The sequence below is a fragment of the Microcebus murinus genome, chromosome 4 (genome assembly GCF_040939455.1).
Source record: "Microcebus murinus isolate Inina chromosome 4, M.murinus_Inina_mat1.0, whole genome shotgun sequence".
NCBI lineage: Eukaryota > Metazoa > Chordata > Mammalia > Primates > Cheirogaleidae > Microcebus > Microcebus murinus.
The window spans coordinates 50,471,801-50,488,090 of NC_134107.1; the positions used below are offsets into that span (position 1 = coordinate 50,471,801).

The 16,290-nt window shown below is 47.0% G+C and overlaps 1 long non-coding RNA gene across 1 annotated transcript; it reads right to left on the minus strand.

The window, feature by feature from the left end:
• Positions 1 to 206: 206 nt before the first annotated feature.
• Positions 207 to 15,540, minus strand: LOC105882894 (uncharacterized). Its single transcript, XR_012918963.1, has 3 exons — positions 15,203 to 15,540; positions 12,299 to 13,120; positions 207 to 11,857 (listed from the first exon to the last, which is right to left on the minus strand). It is a non-coding gene; the product is annotated as an uncharacterized LOC105882894 (long non-coding RNA).
• Positions 15,541 to 16,290: the final 750 nt, after the last annotated feature.

Genomic DNA, 16,290 nt, shown 5'->3' on the forward strand with positions numbered 1-16,290 from the left:
TTAATTTTCCCAAATGAACTTATAATATTGGAAGTTTTGGGAGAACATGACAAATTATTCTAAAATTCATCTGGAAGAGTAAACAAGGAAAGAATAGCTTAAAAAATGTTAATGAGCAGTGAGGGGAACCAGATATGAGGATATTTTATAAAGATATCATAATTAAAATATTGCGTTAAATGCCCCAAATCAAATAGATGGATGAATACACTAGAATGGAAGAATTAGTCTGAATCAAAACCTGACATTTGTTAAAACTTTATGTATGACCACAGAAACATCACCAACCAGTTAGGATCGGGATTTATATATTACAGGGTAGCAAGAATGGTAGAAAGGAGATCAGTTCATAGGCTATTGGAATAGTTCAGGAGAAATATGATGGCAGAGAAGTTCTCTGGGTTCCTAAGCCATGGTGACTGTGGCATCAGCAGGCCAGTAGGAACACCCTCTGGGAACCAGCAGGGCATCCCAGGCTGCTGGGCAGGTGTGCAGGGAGAGTCAGGCACATCCAGCACCCTCAACAACAAAGCTGAATATCCTACCAGTTGGCAAAGGAAAAAGTCATAAAGAGTCCGTAGCCATTTCCATAGATCAAGCAACAAAGGGTGAATTTGAAACTGAGAGGTAATACATTGATAACTGACACAGAGGCAAGTGCCAAACCACACTTTCCAAACACATTTAGGGTCTCAGCTCTGGAGACGGTTCCTAACATCATAGTGGCCAAAGCAAGTCACCCGAGCAAGGTCACAACCAACTGGGTGAGGAAAGTATACTCTGCAGAGAGGGGGAGAAGAGTGGCTATTTGCAAAAAAATAATCCAAATGATCACACAAACAGTGCTAGTACAATGTGCCAAAGCATTGAAAGAGAATATAAAGAAATGGTTTGATGCTATAGTTTGGATGTTTGTTCCCCAAACCTCATGTTGAAATTTGATCCCCAACATTGGGGTAGGGTAGGGCCTAATGGGAAGTGTTTGGGTCATGAGGGTGGATCATTTCTGAATGGCTTGGTGTCATCCTCCTCGTAGTAATGAATGAGTCCTCATCTATTAGTTCCCAGGAGACATGGCTGTATAAAGAGCCTGGCATGTCCCCCCTCTCTTTCTTGCTTCCTCTCTCACTGCGTGATCTCTGCACATGCTGGCTCCACTATGACTGAGACCTTTGCCCGAAGCAGATGCTGGTGCTATGCCTCTTGTAGAGCCTGAAGAACTATGAGCCAAATAAATATCCCAGCCCAGGTATTCCTCTATAGCAACACTAAAATAACTAAGACAGATGAGTTTGAGGGTTCAGATATGAGTAGCTGGGTGGATGATAATGCTATTTATTAACAGAGGAAGGACCAGAGGATGAACAAGTTTGCTGCCTGAAATCAAAAGTTTTGTTTTGGATTTGTTGAACATCAACATCTAAGAGGACATGTCAAATAGGCAGTCAGACATGAGTCTGGGGCTCCAAAGAAAGGTCGTGTCTAGAAACATAGGCATGATAATGATCAGCTTATAGAAAGTGTTTTATGCCACGGATCTGCTTGAGGTCACCTGGGGAAAGAGTGTAGCTGCAGCATAAGAACCATCCAAAGATGGGGCCCTGGGCACTTCAGTGTTGAGGCAACAGGTAAGGGAGAAATATTCAACAAGATTGCAAAGGAATCGTGGATGTTGTGGAAGAAAACCAGGAGCCAAGAGAAAAAGGTGTTTGAAGGAAGAAGGTGTGTGAAACAATTACAATGTTGCTGGGAATTTGCACAAGACGAGAACAGAGAAGGAGGTTGTTGGTGACTTTCGCAAAGGCTATGTAGAGGACCAACTCTAGGAAGCACTGTGCTAGATGCTGTAGATAAAGAGATGAATAAGATACATTTCTTGCCCTTTAGGAAGTAGCAGTCTGGTGAAGAAGGCAGACATGCGAATAAATCATTGCAATACAGTGTGATAAATCTTATAATAGAAAAACATTTTCCTAAATGTGTTCCACTGAACACTATTTGAGGGAGATGTTAATCAGAGCCTTAAAACCAAAGCGTTCCAAGACCAGATAAACTTAGCAAATGCTGCAGACTAAATCCCCATCTCATAAAACTTCTGGGATGCACTAATGTTTTAAAGGTCCTGAGAAATTCTGTAGTGAAGAAATCCGACTAACTTTGTTTCATGATTGGACAAAAATATATATATTTTAGTAGAAGATTTCATGCTTTAGCATGTCTGTTAACATCCTCCAGACAAGAACAGATTTTTTTAAATTCCAGTTTGGGAAGCACTAAAAATAATGCATTAATGAGTTGGGGATCCCTGGGGACAGTACTGCATTTTTGCTTGGGGAAATCAGAAGCAGTTACCATATAGGAGAAGATATTGGAGCCAGCAGTCTGTCTGGGGCTGCAACTGGTTCCTTCTTATGTCAAGAGTCCAAGAATATTATGAAGATTTGTAAGCGACTTGAATGTCCTGCAATTGCACCTATGGGCCACATGGCCAAGCTGACACACAAACAGGAAACACCAACCCCCTGACGCATGTGGTGCTGCTGTCCCGTGGGAGACCCAGGGCCTGACTACTGGAGACAGGAGGAGAGGCAAAGGGAGGATAAAGCTCTTTCCAAATCCAAGGAGGCAGGACCCTGGAGAAGAAGGAAACCTCTTTATAACGATGTTCGAGAATTGCTTTGTTTAACGTCCTCAGAACAGAAGGAAAAGAAGAGGCTTTTCTCTAAAACATCTGCATCACCAGAATATCTGGTGGCAAAAAACCATAAAAGTTGCAAGTCTCCTTAATGCTGAAGGCTACACAATGCTCTGAAAAATGAACAAAATACAGACTCACAGAACTGCAGAGCTGCAAGTACCCTGGAAGCTCACAGGGCTGAGGTGAGGGCCAGAAAGAGTAAGTGACTTGCCCAGGGTCCCCTCACCAGCCAGGAGTGGCCTGGGACTGAGACCTGCCAGGCGGTGGCACCAACCACAGCGCTCTTGGTGCTATGTGTGGGGCTCAGGATCCTGCCTAGGGATCCTGTCTGCACACCCCTGCCTTGTCGGGCACCCCCAAGAGTTAAGGGAAAACAACACCTTTTCCATAATAGAACAGCCATAGGTGGAAGGGAAATAAATGAGGCTGAGGAGCGGCTCAGGCAGGTGGCCTGAAGGCAGACTGGCTCACAGCAGGAGTGGGGAAGCTAGATTTCCCTCACTGAGTGCCCTGGATCCTGTGGCCCAGCAGCAGGGGGATGGGAACGACCGTCCCAGCCCCCACCCCATGGCCCTGTATGACAGAACACAGCAGCGGAGCTCATGGACCCGCATTCCCCGGGCAACCGCTCGCAAGTTGCAGCAGAGCTGAGAGGTCTGGCTTCTCATTAACATGGCAACTTCCCCAGAGGTAGGAAAATTAGCGAAAATTAAATCACCAGCTGGCTCCTCAGCAATTTCAGGTCTTCTTCAATTTTTCCCTGACAACGAAGGCACTGCAGGCAGCAGAGACCCCATTAATACTTTGTTGCACAAATGCATACTGCTGAACAAAAACCAATTCCTTAGTCCACAGCTCTGGGATTCACGGGTGTTTTCTGAAGGGTCCTGCCCCGGGCAGGTGGGGACTGGCAAAGGGAGCGAGGCAGCAGGGCTCCCCCCAGACCTACTGGCAGGGAGCAAGAGGAAATCCCGACCCAGCAGGGCTGGGGCGTGGTGATGGGGAGCTGCCAGGAGGCAGGGGGGTGAGGGGCACAAGGGCCAGAGGCTGTGGCAAGCCCAGGCAAGGCTGCAGCGGGTTCCAGAGCCTGCGAGGGAAGCTGTGGCAGCAGGGGTCCAAAGAGCAGAGGGCACCTCAGTAATATGGTTCTGAGTGATGGCTCAGTCACAGCAGGGCCCTATCTAATGTCCAGGAGTGAAGCAAGTGGCAGCTTCATTGCCCAGGGTTGGGCAGGGGAGTTTGAGGGTAAGGGACCAGAGTGTGGCACAGGGGGCATGAGGCAGAAGTCCGGACCTATGGACTGAGATAGTGTGGTGAAGGCAGGGGTGTGAGAGTAGTTACTTCTCTCTGGGACTCAACCCTAGAAAATTGTCAAGTAACCCCTTGTCCCGATTTGGGTTACAGAAGCCAGTCCGCCCTTGGGGCTTCAGTGGTTCCAGCTGTGGGAAGTAAAGACCAGCAGGGCACGGCAACTGCAGCACTCTGGGTACAAGGGGACCACAGGGGTACTGTCCCACCTCTTCTTCATTGCTCTTTAACATTTTTGAAGACTCTTGCTGCATACAAGATCTGTGCTTTAATGGGTTGTGTCAGTCACTGTTTTGAGGTGTCAAAGAAAAAAAGGATAATCTATTTGGAGCCCTTTGCCTTGCAAAGAATTAAATTGTCCTCTGACTGGCTGAAGAGCAGAGGTGAGACTTATTGCAGCAGCACAGAGAGATTTTAGGTGAAAGGGGCAGGACAGGATGCAGCCAGGCCCCGCAGGGTCTGGACCTGAACGTCTCAGTCTCCCAAAGGCCACATGGGCTCCATTTCCACTTCATTCTTCTCTTGATCAATCAGCTTCCTCTGCTTACACGCAGCCCCAATCCTCACTCTAGGTCAGCGGTCCCCAAGCTTTTTGGCACCAGGGGTTGGTTTCATGGAAGACAATTTTTCCACGGACCAGGGTGGGTAGGGAGATAGTTTGGCGATGACTCAAGCACATTACATTTATTGTGCACTTTATTTCTATTATTATTACATTGTAATATGTAATGAAATAATTATATAATTCACCATAATACAGAATCAGTGTGAACCCCGAACGTGTTTTCCTGCAACTAGATGGTCCCATCTGGGGGTGATTGATGGAAGCCCCAAAGCATGTTGCTTATGTCCAGTATACTCCGTAATCTCGTTTTGATTGCTATCACTGCAGAAAACCCTGCTTTGCAAAGATAGGATGTTGGAAATGGAAGCAGTGCTTTTCAGTGCTTTTGTGGCAATCTCAGGAGATTCGACGTTGTCTCAAACACACTTTGAAGGCCACTGCGATTTGCGATCTCAAGCAGTTGATCTTCTTCTCGCATGGACAAAGTCAATTCACCTGGTTTATCCACGGATGGGTCACGGATCCATTCCTTCCGGTCTGGGGATCTTTTGTGGTTGGGAAGTCACGTTCCAACTCTTTTGAAAGCTGAGATGGGTGATCAGGTACCAGCTGGGAGAAGGAAGGCCCTGGCTCGGTCTCTTTCGAAATCTCTGCTGATGTTTGAAACATGTAAAAAATCCCAATGTTCCTTCCTCGCCCCCATAATTCCAATTTGGCTTTGAATGCAGCCACTTTACCTGCCGACTTGAACATAGTTGTTCTCTCCTGAAGTGGCAGATTGAGTTCACTGAGCAGGTTGAGTATGTCACACAAGTAAGCAAGTTTTGTGACCCATTCTGTGTCACTGAAATGTGCTGCCAGTAGTGACTGTTTTTCTAAAAGAAATCCGTGGAGCGGCTTTCGTAACTCAAAAACTCTGGCCCGTGATCAACCTTTAGAAAGCCATCTCACTTCTGTGTGACACGTGAGAAGACGTGTGTGCTCTCGTCCATCTCCTCAGAGAGCTGCATGAACAGACGTGAGAGAAGGGCACGTTCTTTAATGTGATTGATAATTTTAATCACATCCTGCAAAGCATTGTTAGTTCAGGTGACATTTTTTGGCTAGCCAGCATTTCCCTATGGATGACACAGTGCGTAGACTCACATTCAGAATCAACCTCCTTGATCCAAGTAGTAAAACCAGAAAGTCGTGCAGTCATGGCAGCCACGCTGTGCATATACTGACACAAAATGACCCATTCAGTGTTCCTGATATGTACTCATTCACAGACTTGAATAGTTCTGCAGCTGTACTGTTGGCTGGCAACAAAAGTGCACATAATATGTCCTCGAGCACATCCTCCTGGAAAATATAGCACCCAAAACCAAGCATCATTGCCTTGTTGTCAACGTAGATTCGTCAACCTGGATTGTGTACCACAGCGACTCATTAATCCTCTCTAACAATTGTGCCTCCATATCCTCTGCTATTTCATCAGTTTGTCTAGTTTTTATGGTGCTAGTCAAAAGAGGAATATGTGCCACCTTTTGAACTGTAGCCTCTGCTAAAAGTTCACGGCAAATGTCCTCAGCAGCAGGCAGGATCAACTCTTCACCAACAGTAAAGGGCTTCTTGGCTTTAGCAACGCGGATAGCCACTAAGAATGGTGCTCTCAGTGCAGACACATTTGATGAAGCGGTGGCCTTCAGTAATTGCTTCTGTTCTTCGTGTTGACATTTTTTTCTTTTGAAAAACTCCAAAGGCTTGTCCTTTAATGCAGAGTGCTTGGTCTCCATGTGGTGAAGCAGTTTTGAAGGTTTCATGGCTTTGTTGGACTGCCAATCACCATATATTATACAAAGCGGGCTTGGAGAATGTGAATCACCCGTTGCAATGAACCTGTAATTTAAATAGGACTCTTGGCATTTTCTTTAAAATGCTACTTTCATTTTGTTGGCAGTCGTAGAGTCTTCTGCTGTCTCATCATGGGGTATTTCCCCCTTTTCAAAGAAGCTCTCCAGCGACGTTTTTGTTTCGCTCATTTTTGCTAAGGTTACCTTGTGGGCTTACCAAAACTGTGACTGAGACAAATGCACAGTGCAGGAAAGAGGTGCAGATGGAAGTGGCAAATAAAATAATGGGTGGGCCACACACGGCCTAAAACAAGTGTCAAGTTCTGACTTAAATCCTGCCACCAGATGCAGCTGTACAATTGAAGTATCTCAACTCACTTGCCACTATAAATCCTGCCACCAGATGCAGCTTAATTGTCACTTGCCACTCACTGATAGAGTTTTGATGAGTCTGCAAACAATTGATTTATTATGGTCCCTGTACAGTCAAATCTCTCTGCTAATGATAATCTTTATTTGAAGCAGCTCCCCAGCTCTAGCATCACCGCCTCAGCTCCACCTCAGATCAGCAGGCCTTAGATTCTCATAAGGAGCATGCAGCCTAGATCCCTCACATGCGCAGTTTGCAGTAGGGTTCACGCTCCTATGAGAATGTAATGCACTGCTGATCCGACAGGAGGCGGAGCTCAGTGATGTGAGCGATGGCAAGCAGATGTAAATACAGATGATGCTTTGCTCGCTCACCCGTTGCTCACCTCCTGCTGTGCGAACCAGGCCATGGACAGGTATGGGTCTGCAGCCCGGGGATTGGAAACCAAAGCTCTAGATCACTTCTAGTCTAAAAAGCCTACAATCAACTGGCTACAGTACCTGCGTCACTACACCCAAATTCTTTAGAACACAAATGGCCACTGGCAAATCATTAAGTCACTGGCTGGCAAATGGTAAGTCAATGGGTCATTACTTAGTAGGTCATTAACAAGAAATTACATTAACTATTCACCAACTATTGCCAAGGAGGGTCTGTTCATATGATACTTGGACCATCCCTTCCAAACGATGTGGGCAGAGCAGATATCAAAGCACAGACATATAGACTTGGGCAGATGATTACCATTAGAAACACAATCTTGCTGCAAGAATTCATAGCACAGTATATATGATCAGGCAGAATGATGCCCTTCCACAAAGGTATCCACATCCTAATCCCCAGAACCTGTGAATATGTTACTTTATATGGCAAAAGGGACTTTGCAGATGCGATTAGGATTTTGAAATGGGGAGAGTATCCTGTATTATCCAGATGAACCCAGTGCCAGGACCCACAAGAGGAAGACAGGGTCAAAGGCTAGTAGGAAATGTGACCACAGAAACAAGCATGGGATGACGGAGCAAGAGGTTGGAGTGATGTGAGGAAAGGGTCACAGGCCTCTCAAAGCTGAAAAAGGTGGGGGAACAGATTCTTCTCCGAAGCCTCCAGAAAGAAAGCAGCCCACAGACACCTCAATTTTAGGCTCCTGACCTCCAGAACAGTATATAAGATAAATCTGTGTTGTCTTAAGCTACTAAGGTTGCAGTCATTTGTCCTAGCAGCAATAGAAAAGTGTTACAGCCTGGAACTGTGGGATGTCATCATCCTAATTTGGACATGCACACTGGGGTCCAGGGCTCCTCATAAGGGCCAGAACTGTAGGCCATATTCATTCAGAGTGCAACTAAAACTTGAGCAAACCCCACTCCATTGCGCATACCTTGCATTTACTCCTTCTGTAAGTAGGGTTGGATGGACTGGGTTCGTTGCTATCCAATGTAGCGTATTCTTACTGAACAGAGTCACGCTAATGAGCACCAATACACCGTAGTGGGGGGTGGCTTCCCTCTTGTCCCACGCAAAGGGCCTGGTCCTCAGCTTGGCCAGGGCAGCCAGGTGACTACCAGTCAGCAAACTCTACCCAGAAAAGCACAGAAAGTTATAAGGAAAGAACGGGCTGTCTATGAGAGTCACCTGAGGACACCTCCTGCAGCCAGCAGAGTTTTACATGGAGAAGTTTAGGAAACAATTTTGAGGTTTTAAGAGAAAATAAAGGCCCTTACTGACCTCCTTCTACCAACTTTGATGCCACAATGACGGTGAGCTTACACTGTGGGTTTAAGCTACTGAGGGCTCCTTTCTTTGGGTCCTTTGATGGCGCCCCACCGTCCCCTAATCCCACAGCTAAGGGCAGTCATCTCCACGGGTCACAGGCCACCACTCCTGTGGCATCTGCCGCCGTGCCCTCCCCTGCACACGGGCTTGGCGGAGGGCGCAGGCTCGCTGCTTGCCCAGGAGCAGTATCTTTAGGAGTTTAAAGAAAAGAAAAAAAATCTGTTAAAGGCAGTTTCAGGTTCTAGGCATGAAAAGGGATGCAGCGCTTGAGCTTCTGGAAATCAGGATGGCTTAAGAAGTCAAAGAGATGTTTGAATTATTGCCTTTGGGACTGGAAGAAACCCAGACAATTAGAGGTGTAAAGGCTCAGGATTCACAGCTTGATAGGTGTTGATATATCCCTAAAACCAGGTCTCCAGACCCACTGGAGCCTGACCTCATTTAAAATTGCTGGAAAAATGCCTGTGATAAACTCAGTCTAAAGACTGATGATTCAGTTTGAGTCAGCCATTTTCCTAGAGGGTTTTTTTCTTATTATTATTATTTTAGTTATTTATGGTTTCCTCTTATACTACGCTACCTTTAAAAAAAAAAAAAAACAGCTAGGCGTCTCAGACCAGATTATCTAAAAATAAATTGGTGCTTTTCTGTGGCATTTGTTAAAAGGCACGGATTTTTTTTTACTCATTAGTTATCTTTTTATGTGCCCTCAATGACTTATCTCAAAACAGTTCCTTCAACTTTTTAAATCTGAATCTTCATGCAAGTTTCCCAATCCCTATCATTAAATTAAAAACCTTTAAAGTATTTTAATTAAAATTTTATTTGAAAAGATCATACACCTCATAAGATTCCTTTAATAAAGATTATGTAACTGAAATGCATACTTCTAAAAAACTTATATGTATATCATGAATATATTTATCCCAGAAGGCAGAGTGCATGTGCCATAGCCTACCTTTTTTGGTCAGAAAAAAATAACTGATACTCTGGTTTCTGGTCTAGGCATGTGCAGCCCACACACAGGGTCCCTGGGGCAGCATCCTGGCCAATTTCATTTGATTTCTCCCTGGAGAATGACAGAGCAGCTCCACGGCACATGGTCCTCCTCCTGCAAGGTCTGACCTCCTGGTGATGCCCGAGGTGGGTGGTGAAGAGCCCGGGGAGAGCAGTAGGGAGCCCGCAGAAGCTCGGGCAGGAAGCAGCCTCGGCACAGCAGACTGCAGCTGAGCCAGAGCTGGGTTCCCGGGGTGCCTCTGTCTCCCCCATCTCTGGGTACATCACCTTTCTGCCCCTTGTTCGGTGATACTCCTGCCAAAAGTCTCTTGGAGGGTAAACGTTAGGCTATCATAAGACCCGGAGCTGGTGCTGCGCGGCCAGCACATACTGGGGAAAGCCCAGGTCTCCACTTCTCACCCAGGCCCTGACCGTCCAGCTGAAGGTGGCTCCGTGATGTGTGGTGTCAGCACTTCTGGGCTGGGGATAGTGTGCTCCTCCGAGGTGCCCTAGGCACCCACCCCAAGGCCTGGACGCGTCATGCCTACCAACGCAGGACCTGGAGAAACTGGGAACCATTCCCAAGCCCTTATAGCAACTCCAAGAGACTTTGCTGGGACCCCAAATCATCTGGATTTAAGAAGCTGTCATGACACTCTCCAAAGGGCTTAGCTGGTAAGTAAGGAGTAAACCACTAATCACAGTTTAAGTAATGCCTACCTCCCCACATGCATTTGCTTCAGGAATCGAAAGAAGGGAGGCTCACGCTAATGCCATGAAGCTAAGCAATGACCACGGGCCGTGGGGCAGAGAGCCCTGCACGGTCTCCCCTTGCAGGAGAAGCATCTGGCTCTGCCCTCGAGGCTGCCATGGCACCTAGAGCCAGGGATGGTGGCTTCAGTGTCTCATTGGAAGAACTGGTACCTTTAGGCAGCTTCTAGCAGGGGCTCAGGGGCTTCATGCTGCAGAGTGGGAGTTCAGGGCCCTGTTTTACCTCTGCAGTTGGAACAGTCACAGATGTCTGTGTGCTATTTTCAAAAATTTGAAGTTCTTCATGGAAACTGCACATGTTTTTCTCAATAACCACCCACCACCACTACCAAACTAAATGAAGCTACAAGCTTCAATTTATATCAATTCAATATTTATACCAACTATGATTATCTCTTATGGATCAGAAGCTCTGATTGGCAGTTATATATGGTTTTGATGAATAAAATTGTGAAAACAAATTTATTCTTATCTGTAAGTGAAGAGTATATGATAGATAGGATTTTCTAAAGTACAGCGTCCAAACAGGGAAGTAACACAGAAGATATCTGTGGTGACAGAAAGGCTGGGAACACTGAGATAACAACACCAGGGGCAGGGCAGGGGCCCAAGAAAGGTTGCCGGGTTGGGTTAAATCTGTTGGCCTAAAGAGCCATGCACCGTAGTAGGACACAGAAGAGGAGAAGTGCAGGCCATGGACTTGCTCGGTGCCTTCCCTCGCTGGGCCTGTTTTCACACCTGGACAATGAAGGGTTGGATTTGTCCGATTCCCCCTCCCAGGGTCAAGGGCCTGGACCCAGCCAGGAGGAAGAGAGCTGGGGGCTGTGGTGTGAGGGGGCTGGGCTGAGCTGGGCCTCAGGACAGGACTTGTCTGTAGGACAGAACCCAAGTTGGTCACTTGAGACAGCACACAGTGTTAGGGTAGGAATTTGTAGTGCATGATGAGAAAGGATTCTCAACACAAGAATTAGGATAGAAAGAAGTAAAAAGCTTATTTTACTTCCCCCAAGACAGAGGAAAGGTCTCGATATGACAGTGAAAGAAATAAGGAGTGCCAGCTCTGAGGGTAAGGGGTTGGGGTATTTATTGGGGGTGAAGGGTAAAAAAACGTTACTGTTGCAAGCTGATAGCAGAAGACAGCTGTGAAGCAGCTGTTTCTCTTTTTCCTTTTTTTCTCCCTCTCTTCTCTGTGAGGCTGGCTTCATCAGGGTCCTTGAAATGTGGTTCTGGCAGAAACTGGGAGGCCCCACTCCTCCTATCTGCTCAGTCCTTCTCAAGTGCTATGAAAACAAACTCTTAGAGAGCCCATGGATGGTTAATCTTAAAGACAATGAGTTAAGCCCCAGGTGGTTAATCAAAGAAAGGGCTGTGATCTTCTTTTTTTTCTGTTAGATAGCTTATTTTCCTTCATTAGACAGTTTATTAGCAATGCCATGCTTTCATACAGAGCTGTTGCAGGTCAGATTCTTCTGGAAGCAGCTCTAAAAATGGAATTGGTGTGCAGGGTGTTCATCAGGAACTGTTCTCGGGATCCACACCTTGGGAGTAGTGAGGGTGCAGGATTAGTCAGAGGGAGGAGTTAAAGGGCAGGCAGCAGCAGCAGCGAGGGCCTCCACAATCCTGGGGGGAAGCTCAAGACCTGGGATGGCCCCGCAGAGATGTCCTGAAGAGGGGCGAGGACCCAGGACCTTTATTTCCTGCGTTGACTCGACCTTGGGTGTGCAGCCCCGGGAAGAGGGCGTGACTTGGGCGAGGGGACTGCATCTGAGGGCAGTGCCTGCGGAGTGCCTCCCAGTGCCTCAGGAGGGGTTGGTGCAGGGGAACCCAGGCTGTGCACCATGCGCCCCCTACAGGCACTGTGCTGTAACTACAGCCAGCCCTCTAACGGGCAGAGTCCAGGCGTGAGAGGCCCAGGGAGAAAGAGTGGTGAGCCCACCCCAGAGCAATAAGGCAGCGGACAGACTGCAAGACCAACTCACCTCACTGGGTCTTGCCTGTAGTCATCATAGTCGGGCATCTGTGGCCTTGGGTGTCAACCAGAAGGAAGTTGTTCAGGGCCCCAACCAGGCTCAGCCAGGCTCCACCGTGCTAAGGTTCTGGGCTCTTCCCGCACCTCTGAGGACTGACTAAGGCCCCATCCTGAGCTGAGGAGACCTCTGAAGGGGTGAGAATGGTTTCCTATGAAGCTCCTCTCCATTGTCCTTCAGTCCTTGCCACTTCCTTGCTCTGGGTATCCGCCAGCCTGGAACCAGTCAAGTAGGTCAAAAAGAGGTAAGGCTCACATGGTGGAGGCTGAGGAGGCCATCCCCAGAGCTAGGACTCTGGGCAGCATCCCCAGAGCTAGGACTCTGGGCAGCAGCGTGGTACAGGGCATGATATTTAGAGTCAGATAGACCTATCCTCAATTCCCACCTCTGCCATTTCCTGGCTGTGTGATCTTGAGAAAACCACTATGCCTCTCTGAGTCCCATTTGATTCTAGAACCTACCTCTCAGTGCTTTATTAAATCTCCAGGATTATTCCAGCTGCTGGTTTTACTACTACCTCTGACCTCTTTTAAACTCTGACCACTGGCTTGGATTTAGGACTATGACACAGATAGCTCCGAATTCCTTGCTGAGCCCCAAGTCTAATTGCTTACTTGCCTCCTATGTCTGGCTTCACCCCACAGTTCTCTGTTTCTCTTCAGAGCTGGTCCCACTTTGCTATCAGCTTGCCCATCTCGGCGTCTTGTCGCTCTTTCATTGTCAGCCTCACTGCTGCTGTGGCCCGGCGTGGATCCTGGCAGAAGTCTGCAAACCCTAAGCAGGTGCATCTCAGCTTCAGCATGGATGGCAGAGCCACCCTGCCATCTGAGTCGGGTGAGATGACACAACTCTTTAACAGTACTAGAGTTAGAAGTTCCCTGAATACAAGATATAGGAAGAGTTCAAATATCCTATAGTAATCCACATGTTTAAGACAGTATGTGGCGATTGCATTTTCCTGGGGATGGGTGGAGGAAAACGCTCCCCTTTCTCTGTTTAAAAAAATGGAAACCTTGAGGGACTCAGGAGGAAAAATGGAATCTTCATGTGAAAAATAGAAATTACTATATTAAGAGCCTCTATTAAGATAAATCTCTTGCTCAAAGATTGAAAGACTCAGTAGCTCTAGAGTTTGGCTCTGGTTGAGGGCGGGGTGGCATAAAGTGAAAAATGACTTGGAGGTTGTGGCTAATGATGCCTTTAGAGAGGGGACATGTAAAAGAAACAAGTGAAAAATGAATAAAGATGGATAAATTCAGATCTGAATTCTTATCAGAAAATAAATTTTCTAATAATCATTATTTCTCATTACCTTAGAGAAAGCAAGAACTACACAATGAACACTACTCTGGTGACAGGCACACAAAAAACTCTGACTTCAGCATTATACAATTCACTCATGTAACAAAAACACTTGTACCCTCTTAATATTTTGAAATTTTAAAAAAAGTTCATGTGTTAGAAACTTAATCCCCAATACAACAGGGTTGAGAAGTAGGACCTTTAAGATGTGACTGATTGGGTCGTGCAGGCTCTGCCTTCGTGGATGGGTTAATGCCATTATCACAGGTGCGGGTTAGTTGTTGCAGGAGTGGGGTTCCTAATAAAAGGACGAGTTGGACTCTCTCCCTCTCCCTGTTCCTCTCCCTCCCACACAAACATCCACCTTCTGACATAGGATGACACAGCAAGAAGGCCCTCGCCATATGTGGGCCTCTTGACCTTGGACTTCCCAGCCTCTATAAGAAATAAATCTCTGTTCTTTATAAATTATCTAGTCTCTGGTATTCCGTTACAGCAGCACAAAATGGACTAGGACAGTAGGGAAGATAATAGAAGCTGTTATAGACCTCCAGGGCATGATGAAAAAGCAAATCTGCCCATGTTTATGCAGATAACAGAGGCTGTTAAAGAGGCCGTAACATTGATCATATGGGATTTCAATAGCCCTGAAACGGACTAGAATGAGAATTGTGGGATGGCGAGGAGGAGGGGCCGTGGAGCCAGCAATGATCGCAAGCTCTTTTCCAAGAGACTTTGTTGAGCAATCAGAAAGATCATGGGCTATTTGGGGCGGCCATCCAAAAGCCGAATGCAATGAGGGATGAAGGGATGTGGCTAAAATGCTAAAAGCAGCATTTTCAAACAAGTCTCATTTCAATTTAGTCTTCCCATCTGTGGTGATTTTAAAAATATAGTTCCCAAATTGCCTGTAGCATCTGGGGAGCCGGGTCTGTGGGCAGACACCTGCTCACCAGTGAGCATCGGACTGACATTTCTAGATGGGGATCCTTGTGGTTTAGAGATGGATTAATAAAGAAGACAGGCTTAGAGAATCTCAGAATAGCAGAGCTGGAGGTCCTTAAAGATGATTTAACTAAACTGCCCAGAGAGGGTAAGTAACATACTCCAGGTCACACAGGCAGAAAGTGATGGGGCAGAGGCTGGAACTCCACTTTCTTAAATCCCTGCTCAGGGCTGCAACATCCCCCAAAGTGAGTGAAAGGAGAGTTCTTGATGATGTTTCCCCGAAGGAGGTATAGAATAAGAGGCTTATGGTTGCCATAGTAAAAACAAGTGAAAAATGAATAAAAATGGATAAATTCAAATCTGAATTCTTGTCAGAAAATAAGATTTCTAATAATTCTTATTTGTCATCACTGTAGAGAATGCAAGAACTAAGATTGTCCTAACATGACTATGTAAAGGCAAGACTGAAAAAGAAGCAGCAGTTGATTCCCATAGAAGTCAAGCATCCCAGTGAACCATCCATCCCACCCAGTACCTTAACCTCAGGCTGCCCACCCCTTTAGCACACTTTTGCAAGCCCATAAAAGTCAGCACCAAACACAGTACCTGTTCCAGGAGATTGTGCTAGAGCCTCCTCGTTTCCTCTGTGCCAGCCATGCCTGCTCTCGTCTCCCTGGTTCTCAGATTTCTGCATCTGCTCCCAGTTTTGACATTTCTCCTGTTCTTTTCAGATTAGTCACCTAAGCCCTTCCTCCTTCTGCTTGGCTCTCAGCTCCATCTCATTCTAACATCTCCTACTGTCTTGATGACAAACTCCCTGCTCTGGCTGCAGCCCATGTGGCCCATATGCTAGCTGAGCCCCAAAATGCTCTCAAGTAAAAAAAGATTTAAAAAATCAGACATTTTGTCTCAAACCCCAAGTTTCTACCTGTGGGTGAGGGATGAGGGTGTGACCGCTCTCTGCACACATCTCTTGGGAATTTGGAGCTGTGGGATGAAAAAGAACCACAGAGTTGGCTGCTGTTGGCAGAAGAAAGGGAGGACAGATGGTTCCAAACTTGAAAGGCACCAATGGCTGAAGTACCGGCCTCAGTCCTGCGGCTCCCGTCTGCCACCACAATCACATAAGTGCTCGCGTGCGTGGCCATCGCGCAGTGAAGAGTCACAAGCCCCACCTGCTTCGGCCTATGCAAAAACCTACCAAAAAGTTCTCTCATTCCCCGCTCAGTAGTGTGAGGAAAATAGGCTCAAATATTTGCCTGATTCCCAGAAGGCCTGAGGAGGTTGGCTGGAGAGTGTTTTCCATGATGTTGGCCTGGAGCCCCTCAGCCCCTTTGCACAGGTACACGTCTGTCTCAGCCTGAAATCTGTCTGTAACCCAGGGCACCTCTGCCAGTACAACAGCGAACCCCTCTCCTCTAGCTCATGGGCAGGAATGGGCGCCCAGTGACAGTCACACCTCAGACCTCACTGTCTCATGACTTCCTCTGCTCGCACAGGACTGCAGCCACCTGAAAGTGCCCTGTGAATGCACCTGGGATGCCAGGTGAGGTCTGGGGTGCTCTCCCACCAGCAGAGGTCTTCGAACTCCAGGTGGCCTCCTCCGTTTCCCTCCCTCTCTCCTGGTCTGTGATCTTCTTGCCCCTGCACCCCATGGACGCCCTGAAGCTCGCCCCGTGCCAGGCAGAAGTGAG